At 40.5% G+C, this 23,564-nt stretch overlaps 1 long non-coding RNA gene across 1 annotated transcript in view; it reads left to right on the top strand.

The window, feature by feature from the left end:
- LOC122427078 overlaps window positions 1–22,933 on the top strand; it is a 127,766-nt gene extending 104,833 nt beyond the window's left edge. Inside the window, exon 3 of the long non-coding RNA XR_006265348.1 lies at window positions 22,660–22,933. This is a non-coding gene — a long non-coding RNA (uncharacterized LOC122427078). The remainder of the gene's footprint in view (window positions 1–22,659) is intronic.
- The last annotated feature ends 631 nt before the right edge of the window (window positions 22,934–23,564 follow it).

Raw genomic sequence — 23,564 nt, forward strand, 5'->3', positions numbered from 1 at the left:
TCCTCATTTTTTTTTAACTTTATTTATTTATTTTTTTAATTGAAGGATAACTGCTTTACAGAATTTTGTTGTTTTCTGTCAAACCTCAGCATGACTCAGCCATAGGTATACATATATCCCCTCCCATTTTGAACCTCCCTCCCATCTCCCTCCCATCCCACTCCTCTAGGTTGATACAGAGCCCCTGTTTGAGTTCAGGAATCCTCATTTTTTAACAAGTTTCCAGATGAATTTTATGCCCTCAACGCTTTGAAGACCACTATCCTTTATTATAAACTCTTCAAGTATAAAGCTTGGGGTCTTATGTAACTTTGTTTCTAGCCTCTAACAGATTGCCTGGAAGGTTAGTGTTGATGTGTGATTGGTTACAATTCAGTGAAGAAAAGAATTTCCAAACTTACTGCTTAGAGTGATAAAGGAAGATCAAACCTATCATTTATTTTCTTAAAATATTTATTTATTTATCTGGACTGGGTCTTAGTTGCAGCACTCCAGATCTTAAGTTATGGCATGTGGGATAGTTAGTTGCAGCGTGCAGGGTATTTTTAGTTGTGGCATCCAAACTCTTAGTTGCAGCATATGGTATCTAGTTCCCTGACCAGGGATCGAACCTGAGCCCCTTGCATTGGGAGCAGAGTCTTAGCCACTGGACCACCAGGCAAGTCCCTGTCATTTGTTCTTGTTCATGTGTTTATACTTTTTAATTTGCTGGTCCCGGACCTAATTTAGAGAAGGAAACGGCAACCCACTCCAGTACTCTTGCCTGGAAAATCTCACAGAGAGCGGAGCTGATAGGCTACAGTCCAAGGGGTCGCAGAGTCATACACGACTGGAGAACGTAGATATTCTAACACCTGTAAGTCAAAAATCTATTTATTTCAGAGTTTTGATTTTTATTTTGTCCAGGAGGATATCGATCATCAGATTGTGTGTTTCTTTATTGGGGGAATTCTTAAAATCCACTTTGCTTTATTATTCACAAATTGAAGAGTGTCAAATTTGAATAGACTTTAAAAGAGAAGAATGCCAACCTCTCATCAAGCACTTAAATTCTCCCCACAGTACTCTCTTTGTATTAGTTAGAACAGGGTTACTGCTTTAACAAATAACCTTAAAATTTCACTGGCTTCATCACAATGAAGTTTATTTCTCACTCACAACTTATTCCAACGCAGATAGCAAGAGGAGGCAGTGTCCTTCAGGGACCGAGGTTCCTTCTATCTTGTGCCTCTGTTCTCAGTTAGAAAACCAGGGTCTTCCCCATTTTAGCCAGCAATGGTGTAAGGGGGTAAGGATCACGCGGTGATTGAAAGGGCAGCCCAGCATGATGGGTACCACTTCCACTCACATTTCATCAGCCAGAACTCACCCACTGACTGCAGAGGATACTGGCACATGCAGTCAGAGTGGGTGATCAGATGCCCCCTGTCTTAGCCTCCAGGTAGTTATATGGCCTCCCTAGTGACAGAGAACTCACTACTTTTTGAGTAAGATAACGTATTCTTTAAACATCCCAGACAGTTAGAATTCTTGCACTGAATTAACGTATATTTTGCTGCATTGGCAAGATTCCATAGTACTTAAGAGTGTGGCCTCTCAAACCAGACGGCTTCAAACCTCATCTTGTATCCAACCTCATCAACTTTGGCCAGTTACTCATTTCTTGGAGTCTCTTCCTCATAAATTAATCCATGTTTTTGCCTAGGCTTGTGCTTGATAAGTAACAAATTCTCAATATATGTGAGTTGTTAATGCTTGGTATATTGGCCCTTGTTCCACCTCTGTGCTCACAAAATAGGTATCTTTGTCCTTGGATATTTAAAGGTATTTCTGCCCCCTCTTCTGAGCATCTTCCAGAATCTTCAGCTGCTCCTTATATGACCTTACTTAACATTCCTTCTTCATCCTGGTCACTCTTCTCAGGTTGTGATCCAGTGTATCTATGGCCCTTTGAAGAGAGTAGCCCTCTTACTGGAAGATTCTCATATGCTCTGATCAAGGAAAAGAGCAGCAAAACTATAACCTCCTTATTTTTAGCTGCTATACATCTATGTGTGTAGCCTAAGATCATGTTACTTTTTCTGGCTGCCATGTCAGTTGATACCTATTGATCTTATTTTCTACTAAAATTTAAAAATTTTATATAAATGTAATTGTTGAGCCAAGTCTCTTTTATTGTTGTAGACTTCTTTGGTTTCAAGAGAAGATTCTTATATTGCTAGCTGTACATTTCTGGCATATCCTATTTGATCTTCTATTTTCAATGTTTTTAATCTGAAAGGAGGAGTTACTGTACCCTTAGGGCTCTTCTGTTACCCAACAGTGGTTAATACAGGTTAACTCAACATCCAAGGAGAGTGACTAAGACTCACCTGTAAGTGTGAATTTCTTTTGGTTCAGCGCTTGTGAGCATGAGCTCAGTCACGTCTTTGCAACCCATCAGGGTCCTCTGTCCATGGAATTTTCCAGGCAAGAATGCTGGAGTGGGCTGCCATTTTCCTCTCCAGGGGATCTTCCCAACCCAGGGATTGAACTCTCCTCTTCTTGTGTCTCCTGCGTCGGCAGGCAGACTCTTTACCACTGAGCCGCTTGGGAAGCCCTTTTGGCCCAGAGTACTTGAGAAAAGACCCCTAATGTCAGAGATATTTACTAAGCTGGTGTTTGGGATTTTTCCCCCCTCTGTTTATGAAAAGCTGAAAAAAAAAAAAGACAACACCAGCTCATTTTCTTGACGTGTAGACTTGAATCACTGTATTAACCCAAATTTCTTTGGCCTTTTCTTCTTTATGGGCAGGAGTTTCTGCATGTGTTGCCACATCATGTGGGTTTAGGGAAGGATAAGAAGGAAGGAAAAGATGGGGTGGGATAAGCAGGCAGATACTGCAGATGCTACTTCGGGCAAGCTGCATCCAGCAGGCTCCTTGGTGGCCCTGATGACTTCTTGGAAACCCATGATTCTAAGACTCTGTATCATAAATAAGTGGAGTCCAGCTCCAGAAGATTCAGTGTACCAACCTGGAAAATGGGAACATTCTGATTTTTTTAAATCCTTCTAAGTACTCTCTCAAGAATGATCTACTTTCTTTTTAATAATTCCTCTGTGATCACTCTTCTACACTCACCCTCTTTATTCTTGTGAAAACTTGAACTTGGAGCTTAATCCATCAAGCTTTCTGGTCTTCTTTACTAAAGTCAGTCTTTGGTAATGATTTATTTGAGACTGGTACACTGGCCTTTTCTGTAACAATAGCAGAGAAAATAATAGTAATACAATAGCTAATATTGATTGAGTACATATTAGCCACATGTCATAGAAGAGGAAATTGATAGATAGAAAATATAATTTGTCCAGGGTTACATAGCAGGAGAGCCAGTTAAATAGACTTTCCAGCTGTAGAATGCAAATAACCACTCACAAATGAACAAAGGCCCCACCATTCACCCCCAGATGGCTCAGCTGCCAGCCTGCCGCAGTCAAGTCTCAGACCACATAACATGCCCTTTTGTGAACACTCTTCACTAAACTTACTTGACTTTGATATATCACGCTTCAAAGTAGACCCTATTAACCCAGTGGTTGATAAGAAGCTAAAATGGTACTTCGGTGTAATTTCCAAATGATCAACATCGAGTCCAGGACAACACTTGAATCAGGGGCACTTCAAGGAACATAGGGAGAGATTTTATAGCATATTAATGTGATGACTTAAAAAAAAAATTTCTTACAGGACTGAGGCTACTAATCCCTGAGCTGAGGGTGGGGAAACCCCAAGAAACAGAACAATCCAATCACCTTCTCCAGTAGCCCACATGCACAGCTGACTTCTGAGAAATGAATTTAACTTTTAGAGGTTTCATGATCAGCTGCTGGACAACATCCGGCACCAACCTAACCACTAATCTCAGATCTCATAGCAACACAGATCGTCTGGAACCCAAAATAGTCCTGCCTCGGGCTCTTTTCACTTCTTATCACTTGAGCAAGAGCATGTGTAAGAAAGGTGTCTGTTAGCCGACAGCTGCTGATTCTCAGAGAAATGAGTGGATGTGTGGCTGCTTCCATTTAATCAGTCACCATCTATCTCAGCAGTATAAATGCTTCTATTTTATACCAGATACATCCCTGAATGTGTATTTCTTTTTATCCAAGAGTCCACTGGACTTTTTCAAATTCACTCACACGTGATATTTTCATAGGGCTTGATATTGAATGAAATCCTCTTTAATCCCAATCCTTCTCCACTTTATTTTGTTTCTTAACATTTTCCTTTTGTAGAAACACTAGGAAGTCTGACTTTGCTAGAGGATCTTTAACCTGCCTGGAGCTTTGATATCTTCTGATTACAGCTCCTCCTTTTTTCATCCTTTGGCCTCAGTTAGAGACTTTGCCGCCATAAAGTGGATTATTTCTGAATAAGGGCGTAGTGTCCACTGTGATAAAGTTCCTTTCATGCATGATGGCTGTGGGACTGGCAGCCTAAGAACACTTCGCTTGATAGTAGGTACCATTTAGTTTTGACTAGAATTCTTATCTAAACAAAACTCTCTGGGCTTACTCAAGGACAGTTTACGTCAGCAAGAGAAGTCAATAAAGAAATACGAATGGAGAATATGGTGGGAATTTGTTGCAAAGGTGTATTGTTTTATGATGAAAAACCAATAAAGATTTTTTAATTGCATATTTCTAGATTACCTAAATAATTAGCTCCTACACTAAGTTTAATATAAGGAGACAACATGAAAAAAATTGTCATTTTTCCTTAACTTCTGCCCCTCCCCTCTAGTTATAGGCAGACTCCATGTACTTTCTCATCCTTTTCTGTCCATCTGAAGCTATTACAACATTATTAATCGGCCACACAATACAATATAAGCATTTAACAAAATACAATAAAAAGAAATATTTAATTTAAAAACCAAATAAAGGCAAATAAAGAATACAAAATTTCTACAAGAAAAGAGAAAGCAGTTGGATAGTTATATTTGTTCTCTACAATCCCCATATGTTCTTGCTTTAAGGTAAAACTAAGGATACTTTGTTATTTGCTCCATAGGAACTAAAGACTCAGAGTTGAATTTAAATTAAACAAAAAGAGATCATCAAGCTCCAAGCAAATCCTGGTATGTAAGGGTATGTTTATAAAGATCAAGAAGAACTACTATATTGCAGAGATACCAAGGGTTTGGTAGAATACAGTTCAATCCTTAGGCAATCATTAATCATTTATGATGAATAAGCCATTTTTTCAGTTAAGAATCCTGCCTTTAAAGCACATTTAAAGGAGAAGAGGAAAGGAGGAGAAGAAGGAAGGAAAAGGAGAAGACAGTGGTGATGACACCACCTTGTTAAAGAATCAAAAAGTGGACCTGTTCGTCCTCTCCCCCACCCAGCCACCCAATCCCTGGTGATGTCCCACTTTGATATTCACCAGGGTAGAGGAACAGAGGCTGGCAGGACCCTCTTAGATGCCTGCCTCGGCAATATTACCAAGTACCATCCCTTCTTGAGGTTTTAGAAGGGAAGTAATGTTTACTGGGCTCTTTGGCACTTTATGTGCCTTAGATACATGGTTTTGTTTCATTCTCAGACAAGTTTGTGAAGGAGGAATGTTTTCCCATTTGTATAGATTAAGTGTAAGAGGTTGAAAAACTTGCCCCAGATCACATAGCTAACAAGCCAGGAGCTGGCATCCAAATCCGCATTGGGAATGCTATGCCTGGGCTTGTCCCGTCATCTCACATGCACTTCATCTCTGCTCTACCAAGAAATTAATCTAGCATCTCCTTTCCAACCTGGTGCCCTGGCTCTCTGCCATAGCTTGCCCTAAACAACGTTTCCTGCACTGCGCCATGACCCTCTACCTCACTGGCAAGACCCTGCCCAAGCATGTGAGTTCTGCTTTGGCCAATCAATTCTCCCAATGTGGCTACGCATTTATGTTTCTCACCACTTCAGACAGACCCTCCCTCAGACGTAAACACTGACAACACAATGGATACACTGACAGTTGCCACACAGGTCGGACAACTCTCAGTGGAAATGAAAATGCTGGGGAGAATATGGAAAGTGGATAAAGGCGGATTTTGTGTGATTTAACAATGCACACAATATTAATAAAATACTATTTTAAATAAATATTATTAATACATTTTAATAAAATATATCTCCCTTCTTTACTTCTGATCACATCAGAAAATGCTGTCATGCATGTTGCTATTTTGAGCTGTGAGTTTTTAGAGTCGTTTTTTTTTTTTTAATGAAGTAAGGGCTTTTTTCCTGGGTATGCCAGGGCACTTTGACTGAAATGGAAGAAATCCTCCCCCAAGATTGTTGAATTTGACATAATATTTTTCAAAGGAAGAATGTCAGGGGAAAGATATACCATCATAATCCATACTAAGGAGAGGGGAAAATGAGTTGACTGCAAGAGGACTTTAAATTTATCAAATGCTCATTCTGTGCCTTGGTTTCACATGCAGCCAACTTTATTTTCTTTGTTCCTCTCAACAATTCTGGGAGATATAAATATTCTACGTACACTACCATCACTACCACTGCCAAGACTCAAGGAGCAACACTTGGTCCAGGCTCCAACAGCTGCTGAATGGTAGAGCTGGGATTTGAATCCTTGTCTTCCTGGGGTAATATCACTACACTGTGCAATTTCTTAATGAGCAGGGCTCTATTTAAGGTCTGGGGAATAAAAGAGTGACAAAACATACACCCTGTACTCAAGAGGCTTACAATTCAGTAAGGAGACAAACAGATTTAAAAGATCAATAACTATATATACTTGCCCAAAAATATGACTAAGGAGAACCTCAGGAAAGGTATAGGATCTCAATGGAGACATTGATTATGGAGACCCTGAGTGGTGAAAGAGTCCTGGTGAAGGACAGAGATTTGAATGAGATTTAGAGGGAAAACTGAGAACTTAGAAACGGAGAAGAAGCTAGCAGTTGTCTAAAAATGGGGATCATCCTGAGCTACGAATGTGCATGCTGGATTCAGGAAATAAGTGGGAAGTCATGGTGGTTTTCATTGTTGTTTCCAGAAGTGAACATAGAGGAGGAGCTGAGAAGTGACTTTTTGGAAGGTGCATTAGGCCTTTTCTCCTCGAAGTGTGGCACCAATGTCATCTCCATCATCCGGGAACATGTTTGAGATTCAGAATCTCAGGCCCTGGGCCAGATTCATGGAGCCAGAATTCTGCATTTTCAGAGGATTCCACATGTGATCCAGGGGCACATTAAAGTCTAAGAAGGACCACCTTAGAGAAGTAGATCTGCTCCTCTTATTGTCCTTCTCATAAATCCCAAAATAAGAATGAAAAGAGGACAGAAAAGTTCTTTCTGCCCTTCTGCCCCCTTCTTTTCTTTCTTTCTGTAGAAGCCCAGGTGGCTGTTGCTGAAGTCAGGGACTTGAATGGTGCTTCCTTTCTGCTGCTTTGCCTAAAATTCAACATCCTCTTTCTGTAACTTCTGTGCGTCATTCTCCTCTTCCTTTTCACTAGCATTCACTGACCTGTGAATGTCACACTGAAGAATGTGGAGCAGATGCATTTTGTACACAAATGTCTACGAAATGGAGCAACTCAATTGCCTTTCCGGGAGGCAATCCTGAACAACTGGCCTATCTGTGAAACTGGTTGATCTCCACACAATAGGACGTCCTGTGTGAACACTGCCCATTTTCAACAGTGGAGTTTAAAAGGTCAATGCTTCCCTTAGCGAGACTGTTTGGAAACAGAGCACCTCAAGAAGACAGAGGCAGCTTCAAGATGTGAGCCCTGCCTTGTGATTCACCCAGTTTGTTTAATTCAGACTCTTTATTCCTATTAGTTAATGTTATTGATCTTCTCACTTGGGACTGCCGCTACCATTTTGGGAAGAGATCAGGTTTAGGAGAAACTTGGGAAAAGGAACATTGTGTACATAAACTGGGGGCACTTCTAGTTTCTGGGCTGACACATAAAGAACTTGGAAGTCTTCACTTCCATCCATACAACAAGAACAAAACAGAACAAACTGGAAACCAAGAACTCTTCTTAGATCTCGCAGGTAACTGAAGTCACAGGACAAACCATTGTCCCCCAAACTGGACAGACAGATAGATATGGAGAATTACAGCTTACCAGGAGCAGAAGCTTTTCAGAATCAATACCAGAGAAGGACAACCTAAACTATAATTGATGACTTACCAGAAGCTCTGTGTAGAGAAGTTTGAGAATTAAAAGCTCGTAGGAGGGCCACAGTTCTATGAGCTTTACCTCCAGGAGCTCCATCAGGTTCCCGCTGTGAAGATGAAGGAGGTGGGGGGTTGGGGCGGGGGTCATTCTCTCCTGTTTCCTGCAGGGGGAAGACAACAGTGGCTACTTACTACACCTTCAAGTACCCGCCCAGAGCCCTCCACTCTCCTTAACAAGACCTGCCCTAAAGGAAAACTACTTTATCAGAGCCTGATCCACTGGAGTTTCACCAAAGGACTTGAAGGAGGGAATTGTCCAACTCAGAGTCAGTGAAAAACAGACCTAAGCATTGGACTTTAGAATGCTTCCCCACCCCACATCTTACCAACCTGTCTATAGTGCTCCTGACTAATAACAAGAGATTATAGCTAGAAGAACGGGGTGGGAGGGGAGCTTGGGGGAGAATGGGTACATGTATATGCATGGCTGAGTCTCTTTGCTGTTCACTTGAAAACTATCCCAACATTATTAATTGGCTATACACCAATACGAAATAAAAAGTTTTTTTTAAAAAAGAACTGCAAGCCTCAGACTCTAATTAAGGTCTCTGTGGGAAAACTCAAAGACAACCTGGGTGACTAAAATGACATGAGAAGAAATTTTAGCCTCTGACAACACATAACATAAACACAGTCTAGCTTAACATAATAGCTAAGTAATAACTTAACAGCCAACTAAATATAAAACATCACACCAAATACTTATCTACAATCAACTGGGGAAAATTTGTAATGTAGGTTGCACTTAACCAGATGTAGTCTCTGCTCATGTAGCAGAGTGTTCTAGATTTTTTGCTTAGGAAGGAAACAAAGGACAGAGAGAAGCAGTCATATGAATTTCAGATTTAGACAGAAGAGAGAAGCACCTTCCTGCCTACAGACTCTACCTTCTTTGAATTTGACAGCTGTCATCTAGCCACAGGCAATTATTTACCTGCAGTTCTTGCCATCAGTGAAATAACTTCAGCTGATATTTTAGACATTACAGAATCCAGGGGGTTCATTTGTTGCAAGTCATCAAGATTTCTATGAAAGTTTTGTAGTTGATTATAGTAATGAGTTAGGTCATTAATGCTGAATATTTGTAGGGATAACTTTATTTTGACAAATCTTGTGTGTTCAAGTGTTTCACCAGCCCCTTTGTCAGACCTGCTTGCCAATGTGTGGGTGTCATGGGAAAAAAACAGGTTCCTGAGAGCTAAGGACATCTAGCTTCTGGTTCTGATTTTGCCAGGCATTTGTTGTATAATCAAGGGGAAGTCACATGTCCTTTCTGGGGCTCAGTTTTCCTAGCTGTAATGCAGGATAATAGTAGGTAGACAATTTCACCCCCAAAGACAGAATCCAGTAAAGTACTAAGATGTCATTTCAATGCACAGTTATTAATGTCTGTAAGCTTGTAAGTATATATATACACAAAATGGTGGCAGTAAAAAAGAATTATGAGGATTAAACCTAATTCAGATGCAACTTAAAAGCGTGTCCTCAGAAAATATGGATATTTTTGTAGAAATCATGAGTTTCTCTAAGTTTCACTTTATTTTTCTAATTTCTGCACCTTCTTCTCATGCAACTGTATTTCATCTCTTTTTAAACCTCTCTTCAGACCTCTACTTATGTTTTGAAAGTATTTGGGGAGAAATCGAGTTTTGAGATTTGCAAACATCTTTGAGGCATGCTAGTCAGCTTAAATTTGGCTGTATGTGGATTTTCTCTAACAGGAAACCAAATAAACCACTCTTGACAGGGCAAACAAACAGTCATCCTGAGGGCAATATTTTTAGGAGCTATGTGTAAATGAATAAAAAAAAAATTGATAGTGATTTGTTTTCCCTGAAACATAAAAGGAAGCTAAAAAATAAACATCTCATCCCAAATGCAATTTGGATCTTATTGAATTGAAAACAATTGTGCAAAGTATTGAGGCCATTTGAGGATCACATCAGGCAGTTGGATCCCACATCCGCCTAGAAATCTTACCTCTTATATGTAACACACAATTACTGGTTCACTGAGCAAGAATAAGTCATTCCAGTGATCCAGGAGAGGACAAAATTGGAAAAACACAGCATTAGTCACCTCTCGCCAGGAATGCTCATGAAGGCAGACCTGTGAAGGGAAGACATCAGGCTTGGGATTGGTCCAGCTGTTCATGTGTTAATGGGAGGTGGTAGATGAGCCCAGGACTGATAGCCCGCCTATGGGTGAGGATTTGGAACTTGAGGTGAGTTCCATGCAAAACTGACTGTTGATGAAAATTAAGGAAATGGATCAATGCCAGGACTATTCATGTCTTCAAAATAATGTAAGCTGACATACAGGTTCAAACAGGGCTGTGAACAATGAGTCAAGCATTAAAGGAATCAGTTTACCAATGGGTTTTTGTCCACTACACCCACTTTTTGGAAGTCAGGAGAGCACAGATGTTAATTAAGAAAGTGGGTTCTGGAGTCAGATAGTAAATTCCTAAGCGTCCTTGCCTAAGTGTCCTTGTCCATAAAAGAGTGATCGTGATAATGATAGTGCCCAACCCATTGGGTTGTTGTAAACACTGTAAGAAAAGAATTTGAACAAAGCGAAGCACCTGGACTTGTGTCCTATCCGTGGTGATTATTGTTACACATTCCTCTTTATCTGTTCTGTCCCAACACTTCCCAGCTGCCCTTCTTCCCTCTTCACAACCTCATCTGGCCTTAGGATTCCTTCTAATAGCCTGTGCTCTAAGCATATCCCAACTAAGGCCCTTTTATCGTGTGTGCTTGCTAAGTTGCTCAGTCATGTCTGACTCTTTGCAACCCTATGGACTATTGCCCGCCAAGCTCTTCTGTCCATGGGATTCTCAAGGCAAGAATACTGGAGTGGGTTGCCATGCCCTTCTCCAGGGGCTCTTCCTCACCCAGGGATGGACCCTGCATCTCTTATGTCTCCTGTATTGGCAGGCAGGTAATTTACCACTAGCACTACCTGGGAAGTCCAAGGCCCCTTCATACCTTCCTCCAATTCAACTTTACAAAGGTTTTGTCAGACCAGCATTTTTCAACTCCAGTGTGCATATAGGACTTCTTGGGGAATCCAGATAAAATGCAGATCCTTATTTAGTAGATTTGAGTATATCCCTGGGACAGTCTGCCTTTCTAACAGGCTTCAGTGCTTTGCGTCTTCAGGCCACACTTTCAGTAGCAAGTCACTAGTTATCCCAAATAACCAGCATGTTCTTTTTCTGATCCACTTGAATGATTGAGTTTTTCAGTCAGATACTAGGTTACTGTCTGTAATCTACAAGTAGTCTGATCCTCATTCAGTCATGGAATCCAGTTGTCAGATAGATTCCTCACATGGCTTCATTTCTCTGTATGCCAAATTTAAAATTAACCATGTTAATTTAAACTGAGGTATGTGTGAGGAATGACACCTTAATTTGTGGACCAGCCAGCAAGTAATTTCACATCTAAGGAAGCTTGGTCTAAGGCTCAAATGTGAGACTAGTAATTTTAGGTAGATATATGTAGAGGCAAAGCTACTCTTGTTAGCAGTCCTGAAATTACTAGACAGGTATTTACAACGTCAAGCCGTCCCATAGTGGTTGGGAAAAATAAATGGTGAACACAGACAAATATTTTTTTCCTGTAAATATTTCCACACAGTTCAGTTTAGTTCAGTTAGTTCCATTTAGTTCAATTCAGTCTCTCAGTCACGTCCACTCTTTGTGACCTCATGGACTGCAGCACACCAGGCCCCTCTGTCCATCACCAGCTCCCGGAGCTTGCTCAAACTCATGTCCATTGAGTCGGTGATGCCCTCCAACATGCAGGACCTTATTTAGAAATAAGGTCTTTGCAGATGTGTTTAGTTGAAATGAGTCCAAATTGGATTAAGTGGGCCCTAAACCGATCATTGGAGTTTTCACAAGAAGTGACACAAAGAGCTGAGGGTGATAAGACACGAGGAGGACACCATATGGAGGCAGAGATTGGAGTTCGCTGCCTTAAGCCAAAGAATGCTGATGATTACCAGTGATCACCAGAAGCTGAGGAAGAGCCAGGGAACAGACTCTTCCCCTGAGCCCACAAGAAGGAACCGACCCTCAGACACCTGCATTGTGAACTTCTAGCCTCCTGAGCTGTGAGAGAATGAACTTGCATCATTTAAGCCATCTTGTCTGTGGTAATTTGTTACATCAGCCGTAGGAAATGAATATACCATCCATGAAGGGACACGTTCAGTCCAGGTGCCGACTGAACCCTTGGTGTTCAATGCTCAAAGGCCCTCTGCCCTTTTGATCTCCGGCAGCTGAGCTGGCAGTGGAGAATTAGGGGATACTGCCAACATGGATGCCTTAGTCCTCTTTGCTCTCTTAGATCAAGAGTAACAGGGGAGAAGGGGAAACGTTTTTCTCTTTGGTTTGAAGACGAATCCTTTCAAAGAAAAGATAATTGAATGCCCATAAAAGAGAGTTCAACCAGTCCCTCAGCTTTCACATCTGGCTGAGTTGCCTGACCACAAACCTCTCCATGTGGTCAAGTCTCAGGTGAGGCAGGTAAGGAAGGAGAGGCAGTGGTATAGGAGGCACTGAATGAAACCTCCTGAGGATGATACCTTGGACACAAGCTAATGGAGGATGATCAACGATGTCCGAGAGGTGAGGGAGAATGGCAGTGAGTGGATGAGATGGAAGCAGTCTAATCCATCAGTGCTATTTTAACTCCCCCCATCCCAGCATTTGCAGGCACTTTGGTTTGTGCTTCTTGCCTCTGCCTGGGTACCAAGGCTTGCCTCCTAGGCTTTCACAATCTCAGACAACTTGGAAACTTTTGCTTTGACTAGTGAGGAGCCTGAGATCCACATTTATCTCAAGAAAACATACTCAATTAAGGAAAACAGACTCCTTACCCATGATTATTCTATATTCAGTAACGCTGGTTAAACATAGGCCTCCTGCCAAAAAAAGTCTTCAGTCTGTTTAAACAGAATGAGGAAAAGGCCTCAAATGATTCTTTTCCCATTTCCAGCCCAGTGTACTCATATCTTCTTTATTCTACTGTGTGGTTTAAGGAAGAACAAGGGAATCAGGAAGAACCTTTTATCTATAGAAATTAAAATAACCCTGTTGAAGTGCTCTAAACACACTTTATTTTAATCTGCTAAGGTTGGCTGAAAATGTTATCACCAAGTGTTTGGGGGGATTGCCAAAGTGAATATGTGCATCTGAGGAAATTAAAGTCCCATCCTCTGTCTTGAGTGGATCTGGGACTTGAGCTGCAGATTTGGAGTTGAAAGGACTCTCTGAGCTCAAGATCTGCCAGTTACTAAGGAACCTGAGAACATTTCTTCAAAGTCTCTGAGTGACTCAGTTTATTCCACCTAAAGCATTGACTACTAAGTTTGCAGAGAAGACTTTATAGCAGATTTATAAGTCATAATAGATCAGCTCACCAATAAATCATTCACACTCATCATCTGAGTGCAAAGATAATGAAGAACGAACTTCACTTTGAGCAGTTTCATCATTTTCATCATTTATGAAACCATCCTTTCTGTTGGAAGTTCTTCTTTCTCTGATTTTTTTTTAAAAATTATGTGGCTTGAACTATATTTACAATGGCATCAGCCCACCTCACTTTTTTTTTTTTTTAACCAAATATGGCTTCATTCATGATATACTCTGTATCTTTAGTCTGGGTTTAGAGACATATCTCTAGAGTTCTCTGCCCACCTTTTCCTCTGACCATTTAGATAATCAGGAAACACATGAGTATTACTTCTAGAAGCTTCTGGTGTTGGTGGAGTTTGAACTGCAGTCTCAGCCTTCTTTGGTGATTGAAATTCACTTTTCTCAACCATCATCATGGAGAACAAAAGCAATAAAATATTTTGATTGTTATACACATAAAATGAGGCATTATATTTAAACATCCATTTAAAACTTTTAAAGCTCTCTAGAAATGTATTAAAAATTAAATGCCTTTTTCATTCAGTAAAAAACTTTTTGAGCAAGGGAACCTGGCTGAGTTCTCCCATGTCACACTCTTCAGCTGTCTAGGCTTACTTCTAGTCTTTGGTTGTATGGAAAACTGTATCCTGAGAGTATTAAGGATGTGTATATTTATTTAACAAGTATTTTCTGGGCACTTATTGAATAACCAGTACTTCTCTAAGCTTTGGGATAATACAGAGAGAAAGAAGTAAGTCATAATTTCTGCCCTCATGAAACCTGTGTTCTAGCAGTGGAGACCAGTAGTAAGTACACAAACTAATATAATCATTCCAACTAGATTTTGTATGATGAAGAAGATGAGAACAGAAGCTAGAAAACCAGGAAGGAAAACCTTTATATGGTCCATCTGAGATGGCATCTCTGAAGAAGGATGTTTAAGCTGAGACCAAAGGACGACAACGATAGACCTGTGTGAGTGACTTCCAAGGAAAGGATGTTCTCGAAAGAGAGATTTGTCTGAAATAGCAGCTGAACAGAGAGAGACGCAGCTGCAGTGTGGTGAGCTGTAGAAGGAAGCTCGTGGGGATGTTAGAGAAGGACCAAGGGTCAGATCCTACAAGACCCTTCAAGGGCCATGTGTTGGGTTTTATTTCAAAGTCAATAGAACGCCATTAAAGAACATTAAGCGCAAGTGTAATGTAATTTGGTTTATATGTCAGTAAGACCACTCAGAGTTCTGTGAAGAAAATGAGCTGGAGTGGGGACAAGAATGAAAACAGAGAACCAGTTAAGGAGTTGTTGCAGTGCTCCAGGCAAAAGGTTCTATTGGCCTGTATTCTTTTTAATGTACAAAGATTTTATTGGAAAAAACTCCTATGAAAGGTAAGGGGAGGGAGCTGAGAAAGGCTGGAGAAGCTATCAGAGCACCATGGAGCCTAACACAGGGTGATAGTTGGAGGGAAGGAAGTCGGTGCCATGTTGGCTTGTATGGACCTGGCTGCAGAAGAAAATGTAGAAAAGCAGATACAACTGAAAAATTTTGGAATGGAGCTGAACAGGACTCACTAAGGGATTAACTAATAGCAGAAGTGGGGATGAAAAGAGGGATGAATTAGGATTTGTCTATTTAAAACAATGCCTAGCACAAGGTAGATGCTCAGTAAACATATTCAAGATTTGTTTTCCTCCCATAAAAGCAAGATCTCCCAAACTGATAATCAAGGAAAGAACAGAGGCATTATAGAAAATAGATAGATGGATAGGGAGAGTGAGAACCCAGAGGATGAATAAAGGAGGAAAAGACTCAAATTTCCTTTTGGTGAAGCTAGATAATGACTTTACTGTCAGTGGATCAAGGTTAAAATCTTCTTCCATGTGTCTCCCTCCAGACAGCTTTTCAATAAATGTCAAAAGACATCCTCCCAGGGCAGCAGAGGCAGAATTGAATATTGCACGGTGAATAAGCGACGGGACTATATAGAGAAAAGACATTTTTAAAGTTATCTTGTGATCTAGGAAATAATTTTTCATCATTTCCTTGGTTAACTTTGAAGAGAGAGCTTAAGAATAAAGAAAAGACTGTGAAGCATATAGTCTGAGAATGATGGAACCGAGCAATTCTGTCTTGGTCCATCGATTTGTATATTACAGAGGCATTTGTTAGCACTCCACTTTAGCATAAATATCGCATACATGCACAGCCACGTTCCTTTTGAACAAGACCACTAAAAAAAAAAACAAAACCCTGAAATAGACAACATAATCCTTGCAAAGATTTTAAATAGGAAGCACAAATATTCCCACACTTCAGACTGGCAAGGTTAGAAAAAAATAGATGAGGGTCATACATATTAAATACTAATGTAAGTGATTGCAAACACCCATGCTTTAATTGGCACCTGTGGTTTAATTCAGGACATTTTAGAAATTCTGATAATCTTAGAAAGGAGTTTCAGACATCTATATTTGTCCTCAGTCTTTCTTCCAAGCTTCAATTTATGGACCATTTTTAAAAATCCTGCTAGCTCCTCACATTGTGCCTTCTAAATTTCCTCTAAATGAACTTAAAAATAAAATGTACTTGCCTTCATGCTAATACCATGTGGAGTCTAAAAATGGTGTTCATGACTTTAGTCCTGCTCTTTCTCCTCTGGCTGTGGTTTTTAGTCTCCTGGATGTGATTGACACTCTGGGAAGGGACCACATCACACACATCTTCGTTCTACTCAGAACAGTGATGCTCAAGGGGTCTGCTTATTCTCTAACTATAGTTCCTTCACTACCTTTTCAGCCAAATGTTATCTGGAATATCGATAGCTTTGAAAAAAGTTATGTTTAAAAAGGGATGACCCAGCCATTACAGGGATTAAAGGAAATTGTTGTTAGGTTGCTCAGTCATTTGGGACTCTTTTGCAACCCTATGGACTGTAGCCCACCAGGCTCCTCTGTCAGTGGGATTTCCAAAGCAAAAACACTGGAGTGGGTTGCCATTTCCTTCTCCAGGGGATCTTGCTGACCCAGGGATCCAACCTGCATCTCCTGCATTGGAAGGTGAATTCTTTACCACTGAGCCACCAGGGAAGCCCAAAAGGAGATAATAAAGGCCTTTAAAGGGAGAGGAAGAATACTTCTAAGCATTGGGAAGTGGCGTCAATAAACACTGACTTAGAGGCTGAAAGGTCTTTGGAAGGGTCCCTCACATTAAGTATCTGACTTGCTGTTCACTTTATGCTGTGGTCAACTCTGAAACTAAGACCTTCTCCAGAGGTGTGTTGTGTGCATCTACAGGCGCAGTGTGGGGCCAGCGTCCTCCCTGGTACATCAAGGGCCACCCATGTTGACTTGTAGCAAGATTTCTAAAAATGCACTGGGTAGTCTTACCTCACTTTGCAACTGCCTTCTTTTCCCCAGCCTGGAGTGACAGGACTGAAGATTTTAGAAAATTTGTGTAATTGATGAGTAGTCCATAGCAGATATTTCTTCTTCTTTGTTTTTCTTGGAGTATAATTGCTTTACATTATTGTGTTACTTTCTGCTGTACAAGAATGTGAATCAACTATAAATATACATATATCCCCTCCCTCTTGGACCTTCCTCCTACCCCTGCCCCCATCCCAACCCCCTAGGTCATCACAGAGCACTGAGCTAAGTTCCCTGTGTTGGCAGCTTCCTACTAGCTATCTATTTTACCTATGGTAGTAGTGTATATATGTCAATACTAATATCTCAGTTTGTCCCACCCATCCTTTCCCTCCCTGTGTCCACATGTCCATTCTCTATGTCTGTGACTCTATTCCTGCCCTATCTTTTCTGACCCCCTACTCCCTCCTTAGGTGGCATAGATGACCCCATCCTTTGGATCATTTGGTACCTGGGCTTACTCCCCTACCCTCCTACACACAATACTTTATTGTATTTATTCATATACTGTGTTGTCTCTTTTCCCCACTAGTCTCCTTAGCAGAAGGGATTGAGCTTTATTTGTACTTTCATCCCCAAATGCAAGATGTAGGTGTCTAACCCAGATGAAAGGATCAGGAAGCATTCTCCACTGTATGAAATCCTGCTCCCTTGGGACCTTGTAAAGTTGATATTCACATAGTAGAAAGAGACAAACACATTAATTCTTCCCTGTTCCAAATCATCACTAGTTTGGAGGTTTGAATGGACCTACATGTACCACACAACATTTTTATCTCTTGTCCTAATGATGAAGCAAAAAGGAGAAATATAGGGGGTCCTGACTCCTCCAGGCTGAATTTGGGGGAGCTTGCTTCTGGCTTGAGAGAACCAGTGTTGAAATTCCACAGGGTCAGCCCGCCTCACAGCCCTGCAGAAGTATAGGCTTGCTTCCTTATTGTTATCATCAGCCAACACCTTATCTTAGCAGAGGTGGGGATGTTCTGCAGCTACGGAGGAACCAGTGGCGTTCATTTATCTTAAATGAACTTTCCTGAGTTCAGCCAACACTTCTGATGAATTTTAAGCCGCAAACTCAGAAACCCAGAAGTCAGTGCCATCATTTCCAAAGGACAACCTTAGTCAATTTAACTCATTACCCTTGACTATGCAATCCCTGAAAATGCAGCATTTAAACCTTCATTTCAGAATAATTTATTGAATGACAAGGGCTGCTAATGTAATCGTCTGATTTAATCAGCACTACAGTTTCTGGTCAGGAGCAAAGTGACCCTTTAAAAAAGAAATTTCTGGTGTCACTGGAGATGATGCCCAGTACATGTTTGGTGAAGGAATGAATGAACCAATGAATGACATCTAAGTTCAGTTTTCACTCTTTCACTCAGCACTCTGCATAATCACCTCTCCTGACAGCAGGTGCTCATGTGTACTCGGCATCACTGTCCAATTTTAGTTCTGCTGCTGCTGCTAAGTCGCTTCAGTCGTGTCCGACTCTGTGCGACCCCATAGATGGCAGCCCACCAGGCTCCGCCGTCCCTGGGATTCTCCAGGCAAGAACCCTGGAGTGGGTTGCCATTTCCTTCTCCAATGCATGAAAGTGAAAAGTGAAAGTGAAGTTGCTCAGTCGTGTCTGACTCTTCGAAACTCAATGGACTGCAGCCTACCAGGCTCCTCCATCCATGGGATTTTCCAGGCCAGAGTACTGGAGTGGGTTGCCATTGCCTTCTCTGGATTTTAGGTCTAGAAGACAGTAAATGTAAAGAAGAAACTTGACTGCTGGTATCACAAAAGATGCATCCTATGAACCTAGAGCCTATTATAGAGAGTAAGTCAAAAAGAGAAAAACAAACGTTGTACATTAATGCATGTGTATGGAATCTAGAAAGATGATACTGATGAACCTATATGCAGGGTAGCGATGGGTACTCGTAGAGAAGAGACTCATGGACTTGACAGGCATGGGGGAAGGAGAGGGTGGGATGAATAGAGAGAGTAAGTAGCATGGAAACATACATACTACCATATGTAAAATAGACAGCCAGTGGGAATCTGCTCTATGATTCAGGCAACTCAAACGGGGGCTCTATGACAACCTAGAAGGGTGGGAGGGAAGTTCAAGAGGGAAGGGACATAAGTGTACCTGTGGCTGATTCATGTTGATATATGGCAGAAACCAACACAACATTGTAAAGCAATTATCCTTCAATTAAAAACAAATACATTAAAAAAACAGTGCATCCTAAAGATTTTAGATGACTCCCAGAAGGTGGCTTTTTGAAATTACTATTTTTTAATCAACAGAAGAGTTGGAGAAAAGTTTCAGCCCTTCAAAAGATTAAGGGTTGATAGGTTTATAGTCTCTGTCCCTTGGGAATATCAAAGTATTATATACATGAAGAAACTTGCAACACCAAATAATTTTTAAAAAATACTGGATATCTTTCTCCAAAATTTCAGAATATGACATTAGAAGAAACCTCTGAATGATTCCTCAACAGATCACTTCACTCATGGTACCATCTGTATCTTTTGTCACTTGTGTCATTAATTCCTCTTTCCTTCCTTCTTCCCTTCCTTCCTCTCTTATTCTTCCTTTCTTTCTCTCCCTCTCATTTCCTTTTTTATTAGTCACTAGGTTTAGATGTATTCATAAACATTATATAGTCCTCACAACAATGAAATATAAGTATTATTGTAATTATTTTTACAACTTGAGAAACTGAGTCTCAGAGACATTAAATAACTTGTCCTGGGTCACACAGTACACCCAGAATTCAAAACCAAGACTGAAAGACTCCAAGGTCCATGACCAGTCCATTTTATCAGTTTGTTTCTGATATTGTTCTTGAAGTGACTGTTGAAAAATGGTAATGTGGTTTGGGGTTTATTAAAAGCTAATGAAAAAGAAGAAAAAAGTTGAAAAATATAAGATAAATCAGAAACATAGCATATTTTTATAGCCCTAAGCAAAAGACAGAGAAAAGCAGAATTAAACAAAAATTAAATGCTATTTCCTTCAATACTTTTCTTAATACATTGTAAAACTTGATCACGTGCCCTTAAAAGGCCATAATACAATTATCTGGATGCAATTGTTTGACAATGAAATGCAATTCTTTGAGTCTATTTTGATATTCAAAGACAGCCACAATGGCCTCTAGGGACAGAAAATAAAAATACAGATAGAGACACGTAAAAGGATGTCATTTACAGAGAAGTCTCAAATATTTTACTGCTTTTTTTTTTTTCTTTTTGCTGTTGTTGTTGTTGTTTAGTCACTAAGTCATGCCCAACTCTTTGCTACCCCATGGACTGTAGCCCACCAGGCTCCTTTGTCCATGGGATTTCCCATGTGAAAATACTAGAGTGGGTTGCCATTCCAGGGGATCTTCCCAACCCAGGGATCAAGCCTGTGTCTCCTGTGTTGGCTGCCAGGTTCTTTACCACAGGGAAGCCCTCTTCCACCACTAACCATATTAATTTTTTCCAGAGTACCATGTCCATGTTCCTTCCATTTCAAAATCTGCACCTTTTCATTATGTTTCCTTTGCTCATCCCCACCCTTCATTCCCATTCTCCCCTATCTTCTCACCTCTTCTCACCCCTTCTTATTTATCCTTCATGTCTCAGCTTACCCTTTCCTTAAAGAGTCCCCCCACACAGCATCTGCTAAGTGTGTCTCCCCACCACAAGCTGAGCACTTGCTAGTTCCAGACACTGTTCGAAATATTTCCCATGTGCTGCCCTTTATTCCTCACAACAATCTTTAGAGGGAGGTACTATTATAGCCCCATGGCATAGCTGGGGAAACTGAGGCACAGAGCAATTAAACAACTGGCCCCCTGTCTCAGGGCTGGTATGAGGAAGGACAAAACTGGAGCTTCCTTGTTATAATCCAGAGCCCATCATTCTCTCAACCACTTGGCTATACTTCCTCTCTTAGGAAACCCTGTCTGCTCACTCCTAGCATCCATGAAGAACTGATCCTCACAATTGTTTGTGAAATTGTTTGTCTTTTTCCAATCTTTTCCACTATACTTTATGAAAGCAAGGTCTAATTTATAGATCATTGTCCCTTCATCTAGCATTTGTGCCTGGAGTATAGGAGATAGCTAATAAATATTTGAAGAGTAAATAAATAAATAGATGATCAAATGGAGGGACAGATGGATGGGCAGATGAGTGACTTGGTTGGCTTATGTCTTTAAAAAATGGTGCCAGTGAATCTTGGATTTTAAGCTTTATCCCTGTCCCTGGGGTAGCAATATCATCATCTTATATGAAGAGCAGGGTGTTTTGGACAGACTGGGTCTTGGTTCATCTTGATTTTCTTTTTCAGTGGGAAACACTGATATAGAATGTAGAATGTCCTACATCCAGCTAAACTTTTAAGAGGTCAACAATAAAACTGGGATGAGGTAGAGAAGAAGTCAGATAAAATGGTATAGTATTTTTTAGCTAAAAGAGACCATAAAGATCACCAGATTCAATTTCTTTGTGTTACAGGAGCTGCTGTAGTAATGATCCTTAGGTACTTAGGCCAGATTTCTCCAACCTCACCTTCACCTGTTTTCAGCATAGGTGACAGGATTCAGAACTGTTCTGCCAGTGCCGTACTGTCTGGCGTGCTCAGATGCTGTCAGATAAAGGCAAGACATGGGCATTTTAGACAAGCCATATGACTCTGATATGACCCTTTCATCCAGCTGTGGAAGACACAGTGACTGATAATGACTTCAGAAACATCACCTACTTACCAGGTGTCTGAACTCAAACATAAATCAACAATCTGAAGGGATAAAGCAATTATTTCATTGAAGTGTGAGGTTTGAACACAGGTTTCTGAAGGAAAAGGATTTCACAAAGGTATTCCATTTGAAAATAGTATGGCAATTTTTGTTAAGATCAAAGGCTGATATCAAAGGAAAGACCTCTCTGAATATTTTCATTATTCGGGTGTCTGACCTGCATAGAAATACAACTCCAAACCCAAGTTTGCCTAGGAAAAAACTGCACAGAGAGCAGTATTTGATGCCCGAAAATTGTCCTCTTTCTAGCTGTGACCTTGGGAAACCACTTGACCTGAGTCTTAGTGTCCTCGTCTCCAAACTGGAGCTAGTCCGTTAACAATTACCTCTGTGGTGTTTTCTTTGGGTGAAGTTTACAAAAGATGGCAAGTGCTACCATTTCTCAAGTGCATACCATGTTTTGGGAACTTTACCTACATGACTTCAATCTGTCCGCAACAAAACCCTGTTATCGAGACACTGGAATTGCAGCTTGGAGAGTTATCAACACAGTGAGTGGAAAAGCCAGGATTCAAACTCAAGTTTGTTGACCCCAAATCATTGCTTCCTCCACTCAGCTTCATATCCAGGCTCTTGTAAGAGAAAGGGCTTTGAAAAACTGTGAAGGGCTAGGAATGTGACTACTATTGTGTTTGTAGGTGGCCTTAACTGGATTTAGGCTCCCCACTAAATCCGTTTTTTTTCTCTTTTTTTCTCCCATTTTTATCTCAAAGGGAAATCCTTACCGAAATTTTCTTTACTCTCTGCAGCTCCCTGGAGGAAACCTGGAATGGAGCTTGCAATAGCTTTGCCTACCTGCCTGTCCTGTAGCTCTGCCCAGCTTCTTCCATCTTTCCAAGAGGAGAAGAAGAGTTGTGAGGGCTTCTTCACACCCCACAGGCTGAGATAACAAGCCAAGCCCTCCTTCTCTTTCCCTCTTCCCAAGTGTCAGAGTATCTTCAGGCAGGAGCCCTCATTTCCTGGCAAAATCTTACACTTTGGGGAGCACTTATTCTCCTGAAGATAATCTACCATTAAAGGTCTTGAATGTTTTAAGTATTGATTATTTTAAATTTTTCCAGCTTTATTGGGGTATAATTGACAAAATTGTATATATTTAAAATGTACAACAGGATGATTTGATATGAGTATACATTGTGAAATGATTGTCACAATCAAGTTCATTAACATATCCATCACCTCATATAGTTACTTTTTTTTCTTTTTGGTGACAATGCTTAAAATCTACTCTCAGCGAATTTCAAGTATACACTATAGTATTATTAACTACGATTACCATACTGTACTTTAGATACTCAGAACATAGTCATCTTATAACTGTAATTTGCGTCCTATGACCAGTATCTTCCCATTCCCCCCCATCCAATGCCAACCCCTAGCAACCATCATTCTATTATACTATGTTTCTGTGAGTTTGACTTTTTTTTAGATTTCACATATAAGTGATACGATACAGTATTTGTCTTCCTCTATATGACTTATTTCACTTAGCATAATATGCTCTAGTTTTATCCATGGTGTTGCAAATGACAGGATTTCCCTCCTTTTCATGGTTGAATAATATTCCCTGATGGGCTTCCCATTTTACTCTTCCTCAACTCTGCTCCCAGATAGGCTTTTGTTTTCTCAAATAGAGTCTTTACTTGGATTCTTC

This window comes from Cervus canadensis, chromosome 25, assembly GCF_019320065.1.
Source record: "Cervus canadensis isolate Bull #8, Minnesota chromosome 25, ASM1932006v1, whole genome shotgun sequence".
NCBI classification, from domain to species: Eukaryota; Metazoa; Chordata; class Mammalia; order Artiodactyla; family Cervidae; genus Cervus; species Cervus canadensis.